Source organism: Miniopterus schreibersii (assembly GCF_964146895.1).
Source record: "Miniopterus schreibersii genome assembly, chromosome: X".
NCBI classification, from domain to species: Eukaryota; Metazoa; Chordata; class Mammalia; order Chiroptera; family Miniopteridae; genus Miniopterus; species Miniopterus schreibersii.
Window position 1 is genome coordinate 71979368 of NC_138104.1, and position 12631 is coordinate 71991998.

Sequence of the window (12631 nt, forward strand, 5' to 3'; positions counted from 1 at the left end):
TCTTCACAAGGCAGCTGGAAAGATTGTTAATTTTTAAACGTAAATCAAATCCTGTTACCCTTCAGCGGCTTCCATCTTGCCTGGAATCAAATCCCTACTCCTTAGAGACCCTACTATCCTTTACGGTTGAGTTTGCTGGGCCGGGAGCAGCTCGGGCGCAGCCCCGGGTGAGAGACCAGGGTTTACAACAGAGGGAGCGCCCTCCCCAGGGGCGGGGGCGGGGCTTCTCGAGACGGGGGTGGAGCCTCGGATCCACTGTTAGCAGAGCCGGAGGGGGAGGCTTTCAGCGGAGGGCGAGCGAGGGGAGCGGGGCTGAAGCAGGGCCCCGGACCCGGCACGCTCCTGCGGGCCCCGCGGAGCTCTTGCCGACGAGGTGAGCGTCTTTCCCCCGGGTGAGGGGGAGGGCTTGGCTCCCGTAGCCCCGTCGGCTCCTCGCCGGGGTTGTTCCCACGGGACTCTGTGCGGAAGCTCAGAGGTGGCGGCCTTGGGGAGCCTGCGTGAGAGGCTGGTGAAGGGGCCGGACGGCCTGTCCCTGTACTCCCACCACCCCGCCTTCTTTCCCCTCCCCCAGGCCTCGGCCAGCGCCAGCGGAGAGCCAGCCGCATCTTCGGGGGCAGCGGGACAGTGGCCGGCAGCGCGGCGAGACAGCAGCCGACAGTGGGGATGCGAGGTACCGGCATTAGCCGTGGCCAAGTGGCCCTAGAGGGAGTACAGGCCGGGCCTTCGGCGTTTCTCTCACGGGTTGGAGGAAGGCGGCCTCAGGGGAGGGGGAAGGTGAGGGGCGGGCGGGCAGGCTTCGCGGGTAACTACTAGGCATTGTATATGTATGTTTTGAGATCTAAATGGTACTACAACACGCAAATACATATTCGTTTCGGCAAATTGCTTGTTAAAAACTTAATATGTCTTGTAGATCTTCCTATATCAGGGAATTTCAATTTGTCTCATGTATAAACAGCTGCATTGTATGATTGTACTACAGTTTATTTAACCATTTCCGGATTGATGTACATTAGCTTGTTTCCCTTTTTGGGGGAGGGGGCTATTACAAGCAATGCTATAATGAATGGATTTGTATATGTTTCATCCACATGTGTGAGTATTTCTGTAGGAGAAATTCTTAGAAGAGTAATCGCCGGGTCAAAGTGTATATGCATTTTGAATTTTGATAGATTTGTCCAAATTGCCATCCCAAAAGGCTATGTTAATTTACACTCTCCAATGTTGTGCGAGAGTGCCCATTTTTCCACAATTGTGCCAACACAAATTATTATCAATCTTTGTAATTTTGATCAATTTAAAGGGCAGAAAATGGTATGTCATTGTTTTCATTTGCATTTCCCTGATTACTACTGAAGTTGAACATATTCTTTATTTGCCAGAAAAGTAAATAGGCAAATATCAGTAGTCTTCCTATCTATAAACAATAAGCATTTTGAAAATTTAATACTAGAAAAAGCCCCATTCGCAATAGAAAGAAAACAAGTAAAATTACTTAGAAGTAAACTACAAAACTTTATTGAGGAATATGATAAAAGAACGTTTGCATACACGGAGAAGGGATACATGCTTCTAGAAAAGAAGACTCAATTTTGTAGCGATGTCCATTTTCCCCATGTTGCTTTATACAATTGATGCAATTTCAATAAATATACCAAGTTTTTGGAACTTAATATGATTCTAAAGTTCATCTGGAAAAAACGATGGCTAAGAATAACCGAGAAAATATCTTAAAAGATAAGTAAAAATGGGGGTATTTATACTACCAGGTATTAAAATGTACTCTAAAGGAATTATATTTAAATTACAATGGACAGAACAATGTATTAGAATAGAAAAGCCCACAATTAGAGCCAGATTGTATTCCCAGATTTATTGGAGAAACATTGTTGCCTAGACGTGGAAAAACTGCCATATTAAAAGCTACAAGCACGCACATCCCGCCCGCCCCCCCCCCCCCCCCCCCCCAGGAAGCTTCAATTTTCCTTTGAGGGCAGACTCCTTTGTTTGGAGAAAACCACTTTATTGGGTCTGTTGGTTATACCAAGGTAAAGCCTCAGGAGTTAAAATTAGTGACTTTGTAGCTAGAACTAGCGATGTGACCCTTTAGTTAGATTAAGATGGATTCAGGTTAGCCTGCAGTGCGGCGAGGGAAGGAGTGTGGATATTAAAGGTCTTAAAATTTTTTCCCGCGATCTAATGGGCAAAAACGTTATGTCATTGTTTTCATTTGCATTTGCTGCTTATTGTGAGATTGAACGTCTTTTATGTGTTAGTCCAGGATAATATGTGATTCCTGGTGGCAGGTAACAATGGGAGACCCATTGCTCCTCTTCTAGAATGGAGTTTGTCTAATTGGTACAGCTCTGCCCGGAAGCGTGAGAATAAACAGGTTGACTTTTTAAATTTTCCTCTAGCACTAGGCTCTAGACACCTTAGATCGGGGGCGGAGGCAGTTTTCTGGACATGGCCGAGATTTGGCGCTGAGCTGTGTCATCGCGAGGTTTGGCAGCCAGCACCGCAGTGGGTCGGAAACCTCGTGGTAGGCGAGATCCCTGCAAGACGGGAGGTTCCTCCCTTCCCCCGAAAAACTCCCAGTCATTTTCATGAAGCCCCGCCTCTCTCCTTTTTAGGAGCGTGCACTCGGTCTCGCGAGAACCCGTCTCCTAAAGACGAGGCGCGGGCGGCATCCTGCGGTGATTTCAAAGGTCTCGTAGAGACTAAAACGTAATATCGCGGTAGTTGTCACGGCGCATGCGGGAGCCAGTGGCGGCAGATTGACTCCGCCCCTCGACGCTTCGTGAGGTTGTGCGTCATTTGCTTTTCGCTTCGCGTAGGTTGAGAGCGGAGCCGTAGCGACTTCGGCTTTGGTGGGAGGAGGGGGTCTGGGAAGGGCTGGGCTCTGGCTTTTCCCGTCCGGTAGAGGTTCTCGCGGGATCGCGCTGAGGCAGCCGCGGTTCAGCCACGGACTGCAGCAGCCTTGGAGGCGACGGCAGCGTCTTCGGCTCGTGCTGTTCTTAGCCCATGAGTTCTCGCGGGAGTGGCGTTACGTCCTCGTGGGATCCTTTGGCGGTGGCGGAGGTAGCTTGGAGGTGGGGGGGCAGTGACTAGGGTCGGTCCGCTTGCTGTTAAGATGGCGGCGGAAGCTGATGTCTGTCCGGCCAGGACCAGAAACTGAGGTGTTGGCTGTCCGCATTTGTGACGCCTCTCAGGTACCCGACGGTATGGAGGTGACGGTTGGCGGAACGCCGAGTTGCCGAGAAACCGAACCTGAGGCAAAGACCATCCCGTCTCGAGTCGGTTGAGGCGACACCATTTCCCGGGCCTCAGCCGCGTGTGGGCCCGCCTTTGCCCCACTAGTCAGTCAACGCCTCCGTTGTCGCCGCCGCAGTGGGCGGATTGGGAAGGGTGGGGGCGAGAGTCCTGGAGTTCGTGGGGTGTGGGGTTGGGGGTTAGATTGGGCGGTCAGGAGACGAGGACTAACCTACGACGACTGGTTCCCTACCCCCCCTACCTTTTTGCGGGCCCGCCTCCGTTCTCCGCCCCTGCGGCCGCCCAAATCAATCACCTAAGTTTTTCTTGAAGTAGACTCTACTTCCCGAACTCCCATGGTCTTTGATTAAGGGGTCAAGCTTTGGTACTTCTGACGTACTCCTCCCACTTCTCCCCTAATTCTGTGGTCCCATTCACTCTTCCTTATCTACGTGGATATTTAAGGCTGTATTTAAGAGGAGAAGGTACCGCTTTTCCATGTCATCTCTTGCCCAGTCCTAAGTAAGAGCTTTGCCCAAGTCCCCTATCCTGTCCGGTTTCCTCTCTTCCATTGGTCCTCTTGACTGTTGAATAGAACCTTTTCCTTTCCCTTCATTTACTCCACCTTTATGGATGGAGCCATAGCAGTCTTTCATTTCCTCAGGTCTTTGCACTTTATGACTCCAATCTAAGTACAGGGCACCAATTCCTCCAACTCTACATGCTGTTCAACTTCTCAGGTGGAACAGTGAATGGGTTGATGATTGGATGGCTGCAATCTTCGTGACCTCTTCATTCTAGGGCCTGCTAGTCTTCCCTTCATAACAACCCCACGCCCCCAAAACAGCTAAAATACTGTAGAGGGTAATCCTCCTGTAAACCACATTTTTGTTCTACACCCCGCGAAACACCTCCATCCTCCATGAAAGCTCGGGAACCGCCCCTTTTCCCTGCCTTTCTCTGAGGTCTTGTGACCTGTTGGTCTGTGAAAATCTGTGTTTGCTTCTGACCACCTCTTACATGCTAGTCCTTTCTTAATCCTTCTTTTCCCTGCCCCCCCCATACTCTTTTTCTGCAGGAGCTGAATTCCCTAGAGAGAAGATACTTTCCTGTCCGGATCGACTACATTTCCCCACCCCCATTTGCTAGAAAATGAAATAGCTTTGATAGATTATCTCCTGCCTCTCAGTCTTTGCCCTGTTCTACTTTTTTTTCTACCCCCACCATTCCATCATTACTATAGGCCTATTGTTTCCTTTCTAGAGTACATGTTCAGTATCGTTTTACCCCCAATATTGTTAGGTTGAGGAGACACCAACATTCCCCAGTCAAAGGAAGGCAGCCTAGTATGGTGAAAATACTCTATGCTTTGGGTTCATGTTGAACTTTGTGACCATGGTCAAACTACTTTTCGTATTCTCAGTTTCTTCATCTGTATAATGGGGATAGTAGCACTTGTAGTTGTTAGAATTAGACATTTTGTAAAGTGCCTGGCTTGTGGTAGACACAGTAAATTGTGGCTACTTTTTCTTGGTGTAAGAATGCCTTGTCAGATACATCTGTGATGTGGTAGTTTTATGATCTAGGAATAAGAGATTTTGTTCCTTTAATTTTTTCATATATTTCTAGGCCAATCCTATCAGTTCTGTATTTTTTCCCTTTTCATAGGCCAAACTCTTATCTTTTTAAAATTTATCTTTATTGTTAAAAGTGTTACAGATGTCCCTTTTTCCCCCCATTGGGATCCCCTCCACCCTGCATCCACCCCACCCCCAGGCCTTCCCCATACCAACACCAAACTCTTATCTTGAATGGTTCCTGATGTTTGGATGTGATTCCCACCTGCGTTAACCTTGTAGTCAAGGAATTTTAGTGCAAAATCGCTATCCTGGAATAACCACCAGCCATAATGTTCCTCTCGAAAACACCCCTCCGTGCCCCCCCCCATGTTCTGTCTTTTAGAAGGGGTGCCTCATCCCTTGCCTCTTCCCACCTACTCCTTCAAAGGCAGTCTGTCCTGTTATTTATCCTAGATGAGATTTGGTGCCATGCATTTCATAGTAATAAAGGGAACTTTTGCTAGCTCGTTTTCAAATGTTCATAGTACTTTTCCCCTACTTCCTTTGTTTGGTACCTCAGATCATTGTAGGGATCTGGTATTTGGTCTTACCTGGGCAGGATAATTCCTGGCTGTGAGAGTTTAGAAGGGTTGTTTGGGATACCAGTTTTCTTTTCCAAAGGGAATTACTGTCAATTCTTTAATACATTACATTACCTTCTGTTACTCTTTTGACATTTTACATTTTCCAACATTCTGACTTAACAATATGGAGGTAGTTTACTTACTGTTATATTTTGATTAGAGCCATATTAAAATGAGTGCTTTTTTCTAGTTACCTTGGTGGATGATGAGGTTTGAAATAGGAATATGATTGTGAAAAGCTTACCTAGGATTAAAAATTTACCGTGAGTAACCATCCAGTAATTAACTATATGTGGACACTAGTTTTGAGCCTTAGGGTCTATTTAAAGTCCTTTGGAGGTAATAGAATTTCCCTCCTTTTTCATTGGAGGTCAGAGGATCACTTTCTGTTTTGAGATTTTGCCTAGGTGCTCTTTACAATGGGTCAGCAATGATTAGAAATTAACTGAACTTTAATTTGACTCTTGTCATTTAGAACTAGAATAAATCTGGGAATGACAATCTAGGTGTAGACTAAAAGGTTTAATATATTCTAGGTAGATCTCTGAGAAGAGAGAAAGGAGTGGAAATACCAGTTAAAAACTTTGTCTAAGGTTCAGTGGCAAAGTTCAACCTGAGTTTCTAGGGTGTTTATTGTTTGTCTCCCAGTGTGGCCAAAAAGCATGTATAAAGGTGAAAATTTTTTGTGTGTGCAATTTTTCTTTTACCAAAAATAATAAATTTAACACTGCCTTGTTACCAGTTTATCATGAGGATAAAAATTGTTTATAGAATAATCACTACCCCTATAATTTCATTTGGTTTGAGAACTGAGTTGAGTTTTCAGGGAGTGTTGTCAGATTAGAAGAATTGTTTTAGCTGTTGGTTCTGAATTCTTGTTACTGTTCAAAGCAGGTCCTGAAAAATGCAAATTGATATGTGAGGGCAATTGCTTAAGAAATAATAACTGTGATTATGTTTGAACATTGATATAATAATGGTTAACTCCCCTGCACCCTAATAAATGTTTGTATACCCCCACATTTTTTTGTAGGTACTTCAGTAGTCTGACCTGAGTGTGTTAGCACTCCAGAGGAACCAGCAGACCGACTTGGTCAGGAAGGTTCAGAAAGCTGTTGGAGCAGTGTTGGTATTTCCCACCAGGATGAGTATGATTGGCTGTGATTTTAGGTTAGTTTTTTAAAATCTTTGTGGGTAGTATTTGTATTTTACTTCCTGGAATGGAAATGTTGGAGGTGTGTACATTTTCCATTCTGAATTGAGTTACTCTGGTTTCTAACATTGATCTTAAGTGGCACTAGTTGGTTCTTGCGTTTAAGTGGAGCTTATTACTGAATTAAACTGTTTGAATGAATTCTGTCTGTACATGATTTTTTAATTCACCTTAAGTATCACTCAAAAAATAAAATTGCAAGATTTGTCTAACCAGCTCTGTTTTAAAGAGCTATGGAAATTTTCAAACATAAAAAATTGGATGGTATAATGATCCTCCTGTGTACCTATTACCAGCTTTTAACAGTTACCTACTTGTAGCCATTCTATTTCGTCTATATTTCTACCCAGTGCCCCCCCCCCAACTATTTTGAAATAAACCCCTGCTGTCATATTTTTATTTGCAGATATTTGTATCTCTAAAAGATAAGGGCTCTATAGGCATAACCTAAAACCATATCACAACTCAGAAAAATTAATGCTTTTTTAAAAATACCAAATATGAAGCTAGTGTTCCAATTTGATAGTTTGAATTAGGATCCAAAGAAAGTCCGTTTATCACAAAGGATTGATATAGCTCTTAAATCTATTTTAATCCACAGGTTCCCTCCCTTTTGTTTTTTTCTTCTGATTTATTTGTTGAAAAACTTGTCCTATAGTTTTTCCCACATTTGGTGATTATATACCAGTAGTGGTATCTAACCCATTCTTGCTAAGTTAAAGACCCTGGAGGACCCCATTATAATGGAACAATGACAGTAATCTCCTGTATCCCAGTTGGGGTTGATACTGCTGGCCTAGGCACTATCCCAAAATAACTAGTCATGGATTCTTTTTTCTGTGGCAGAGTCTGATTTAATTGATACCTGACTTCAGTTCCATGTCTTGGCGCTGCTTACTGCTCCACATGAAAAGTAGGCCTCCTTGTGGAAGAAGCTAATGTTTCCTAGATAATGACCTGATTGTGCCTTTGGGGTTTTTCATCATGGTTTCAATTTCCTTAGGTGGTTTAGTTATTTTTATACTATGTCATAATGCTGCTTTTTATTCTTTTGATGTTGGTATCTCAGCTACTCTGACCCATAACTTCTAAGCTACTAAGACTTAGTGATGAGTTCCTCTGGCTGGAATATACTTTTTGAACTGGCAGTACTAAACAACTTTTGAGAGCTTCCACATACATTCTGATTTTCAGTAATTTTACACAACTGTAGTTTTCCTGTTATTTTTCATTTTATTTCTTCCGGAAATGATGTGTCCCCGCCCCCGCCCCCCCGCCCCCAGCATAAAATCCTTTAAACTATTCATTTCTTTCCTTGTGTAGCATTGGCCATCCTGGGATCTACTGTCTGTCTTTTCTACCATCAAAACCTGAGAATGAAAGTTGGACACAGACTCCAGCCAGCCTTTGACTTAAGCACAGATGGGGACAGAGCAAGGCCATTTGTGCCTACCTGTAAAATGAGAGTGATTCCAAATTGAAGGGGTAGAGAGGGTGTAGAGATCATGAAAGTTTTTGAGGTATTAGATGAAATATGATTGTGAATCCAATGCTATGGATCATGACTTCAGACTTTTCAGTTCTTTATTTGTTAATGGAGAAATCAGATTGCTAATTGAAAAATAGACTAAGTATTAAAGAAGTGATTTCTTGGGAAATGCAGTGAAGTCCATTCATTTCACAAAAAAATTTCAGGCACATTAGATATGCTGATTAGATATTTACCCCTGTCCTATTTTCTGTAGTTAGAAAGTTTGAATAAGCTCACTTAAACCTTCTAATTTTGAGTTTGTAAAACTAGGATAACTGTAGATTTTGGGGACAGAGCTTTGCACATAGACATTTTATTATTTGAATTGTTTCCAGAGTTCTTAACAGTTAAAAGTTTACAATGGAAATGCTGTTGGCTTTTTTTCTTCTTTTGTTGTGTGTTTTAAACCATGGTTTCAAAGTATTATTGAAATGCCAAACTTGGTTGCTCTGGAAATATATGCTTTTTACAGTCCATATTACCTCTCCTGCAGTTAGATTAAGTTGTTAAAATCTAATGTGTAGTTGTAACCATATTAGGCTGCATTACAGTGGTCTCACCATCTATAAGGTTGATAGTCATAAACACTTGGGTTCTGGGTGTTTTGCTGTATTGTTCTCTGGCTCATTTTCTCAATGACTGGTTACCAGATGTTTATATGTTAATGTCAGGGATAATTCAACTCCAGAGATTCTTTGGAAGCCCTCTCATTTGATGTGTCATAGGGGTTGAGTTGCTAAAACTTGATGTACTTGTTGATCAGCTTGGTCTTCTGATTATAGCAATACTTTCAGATGGTGAAGGAGTGGCTCTCTGTGAGTAAAACAACTATGGGTTTTGTTTGGGCTTTTAACCTGAGCATTTTCAACTGTTAGTCCCCTTAAAAAAGTTTTTAACCATTTGGCTTTAAAAATTACAGTGGTGACATGAATTGTTCCCAGAATGTGATTTTACAGAAAGTTGGAATTTATTTTAGCTTCTTATGAATGTATCATTAAGTGGAGATTGATATTGTAGATAGATACAGTCTTGATTCTTGGTTGGACTACATGAATATGGAAATTCTTTTTCAACCTTGAGATTCTGATAGTGTAGTCTTAGATATTGAGAAAGAAAGCGATTTTTCTTTTCAATAATCTTTAAGTAGTAACTAAAAAGGACTAGGAGTAGGGTGATGCAAATTTTTTCTGGAATGATTTTTTAGTATAATCATTTAGATTTTAAAGATTGATAAAGTGTGAACATGCTGCCATGAACTTATGTACCATCTTTAGCATAACCCAGGCTTTAAGTCCTTATAACGAGATACCAGAGATAATTGCTCTGGAAGTACTTCGGCATATTGTATTTGGTGGCTCTTTATGTTTTGGAACACTTTTGGAAGACTGCTTTAATGATTTCATTATTTGCTGCGATTATTGTCTTTATAATGAGGCATATTTCTCCTGGTCTTTGCTTTTTTGTTTCTTACTTCCACTACTAATTCTTTATTATTAGATTTTGTTAATTGAGTTTTTATAGATGGTAGTACCTTTCAGCATAGCAATTAAGAACACTGGAGCCAGACTCCCTGAGTTCAAGTTCTAATTTCATTTCTTACCAGCTGTGTCATCTTGTGCAAATTATTTAACCTCTGTGCACAGTTCTTAATCTGTAAAATTACCTACCTCATAGGGTTTTGGAGAAGTTTAGCTGAGTTAATGCATATAAAATGCTTAGAACAGTGGTTCTGAAACTTTATGGAACATCAGAATCACTTAAGAGGGCTTGCTAAAACACATTGCTGGGCTCTACCCCCAGATTTCTGATTCTGTAAGTTGGGAGGTTGGGTGCTGAGAATTTGCATTTCCAACAATTCCCTAGGAGATGCAGTTGTTGATCAGGGGAACCACTGGAATAGAACAATGTGAGGCACAGTGTGGTTTTTTTCCTGGACTACCTTCTTAGTCTCTGAGTAAAAATACTTCACTCTTCAGTACTGTTTAGTACTGCCTTCTCTAGAAGCAGTTTTGAAATATTTTGTTGAAGTGGCTTTCAAAATATGGCCCCATATCAGTATCAGCAGTATCACCTGGGAATTTGTCAGAAATTCACATTCTCGGGTTCTACCCGTCTGTATTTTAAAAGTGTGTCTTGGCTTAACTGGGGTGTCTTAGACTCTTTCAACAGCTCTATTGAGGTATAATTCATGTACCATGTAATTTACCCATTTAAAGTAACCCGTTGGTTTTTAGTATGTTCACAGTTGTATAACCATTACATTTCAATTTTAGAACATTTTCATCACCCCTCAGGGAAACTGAGTACCCGTTAGTAGTCACTTCCCTTCTCTTTTCCAACTACTCCAGTACTTGGCAATCACTAATCTACTCTATGTCTCTATAGATTTGTCTGTTCTGGGCATTTCATACAAGTGGAATCATGCCATATGTAAGCAGCTTTCATGTGATTAAAATGTTTTTTATTGCAAAAAAAATAGAATACAGATACAGAAAACCACCCAAGCCTGGCCAGGTGTGGCTCAGCGGTTGAGCATCAACCTAAGATCCAGGAGATTGCAGTTTGATTCCCAGTCAGGGCACATGCCCGGGTTGCGGGCTCTATCCCCAGTTGGGGGTGTGCAGGAGGCAGCTGATTAATGACGACTCTCTCATCATTGATGTTTCTGTTTCTCTCCCTCTACTTCCCTCGCTCTGAAATCAGTAAAGATACATTAAAGAAAACCACCCAAAAACAAATTTATAGTTTAATGAATTATTTTAAGGCAAACACTTTTGTAACAGCTACCCAGATCAAGAATTAAAACTCTGCCTGTCACCCTAGAAGTCCTTCCATGTGCCCATCCCAATCACAACATCCTCCCTCGGAAACTATCTGCTGTTCTGATTTTATAGTAATCACTTCTTTGCATTTTGTTATGGTTTTATTATCCAGGTGTGTGTCCCTGGATAGTATAATTTGTCCGTTTTTGAAAAACTTGATTTGTCTTTTAAATATCTATAGCTTCTGTTTTTTGCTTTTCTTTTCCCTATACTATATCTGTTGAACTCAGGCCATTGACCTGTAGTTTCCCACAGACTGAATTTTTCTAGTTGCATACTTGGTACAGTTCAACATGTTCCTCTGTCCTCTGTATTTTCTCCAGATTAACAGCTGGATCCAGAGACTTAATAACTTCAAGTTCATTCCATTTGGCAAGAATTTTGGCAGTGCTGTTTTCATTCACAATATTCATCAGGTTGTAATGATGTCTTGGATTTTTTTTTATATTAACAGCCATTGTTGTCCAAAGCTTAGATCTGTTAATTCATTGAAAGTGTCAAAATGGTGATATTCTAACTCCATCATTTTTTTTTTCATATATTAGCTGGAATAATTTTATAAGGTTATACTCAGTGATATAACTTATATAAGAAGGGCAGGAAAAATGCTCGATTTAAAATTTCTTCTGGCCATTTACTTGTTCTGTCACTTTGGGCAAGTAACCTAACGTATCAGTTGCCTCTGTGTGGAAAATACCATAGTTGTGGGGTTATGGGGATTAAATGAGAAAATGTAAGGTGCTAGTACACTGTAGGTAGTCAGTAGATGGTAATTTCTTTAACATACAATTTTGCTTAACGCCTCCAACAGCTCAGAGATGGTCAGCCATGGTGGTGAAGTGATGGCCAATTAGCAAAGCGTGTCTGGACCCTTCAAGTCTGTGTTGGGGTCATCAGTAGTGGGAAGGAATGGGGTTTGTTCTTTGGTCATTTGGGGGCTAAGACTCTGGCCAATGATAACTAAATGTTCCACCAGAGTAGTTTTTCACTTTGACAAGCCTTGGGAGTCACATTCATACCCTGTGAAGTGTCTTATCCAGTTCTGTGGTGATATGCAATACATTGGTTGCCCTGATCTCCTTCCGTCTACACAGCCCCCTATTGTTCAAGTTTGTTCTGTTCAAGGTTCTGCTGTAACCTTAGTAACCCATAATGAATCTTCCTAATAGTCATCAGTATCACCACTATTAACATACTTGATTGGCATCATATATAGCAGGTTAGAAAAGAGGTAATTATTACTTCTGATATATGTTATCTAAAAAGTACAGCACTGGGTACATAGTAAGTGCTTAATAAATTGGAAAATATTTTTAAATTAATATTCTATCTTTTTCTCTCACATCTTACCTCTCTTCATTCAACTAAACAAATATTTACTGAGTATTTCTAAGTACTATGAGCTGGGAACAAAATGAATGAGAGTTGGTCTCTGCCTTTGAGAAACTCACAGTACAATTAAGGACTAAGTGAGATCATGTTTAAAGTTCCTTAGCCTTTTCCTTTGTGTTACCATTTCTTCCCCTGCATTGTCCATGCATAATGTAACCTATTGTTTCTCAAAGTTCTTCTTAGCTCTGTGTCCCTCCCCGCCCTTTGAGGCTGCTGAT

The 12631-nt window shown here is 41.6% G+C and overlaps 1 protein-coding gene across 14 annotated transcripts in view; it reads left to right on the forward strand.

Annotated features, from left to right (window-relative positions):
* The first annotated feature begins 262 nt into the window (after window positions 1-262).
* Window positions 263-12631, forward strand: part of HUWE1 (HECT, UBA and WWE domain containing E3 ubiquitin protein ligase 1) — a 141528-nt gene continuing 129159 nt past the window's right edge. For 10 of the 14 annotated variants that reach the window (XM_081125940.1, XM_081125942.1, XM_081125941.1 and 7 more), the window contains exons 1-3: window positions 263-373; window positions 572-670; window positions 6489-6625. The gene's annotated coding sequence lies outside the window, so the exon portion shown is untranslated. Of the gene's footprint in view, window positions 374-571; window positions 671-2785; window positions 3082-6488; window positions 6626-11363; window positions 11438-12631 lie in introns of those variants that run through there. The other 4 variants (XM_081125948.1, XM_081125947.1, XM_081125950.1 and 1 more) reach the window with 4 other exon arrangements.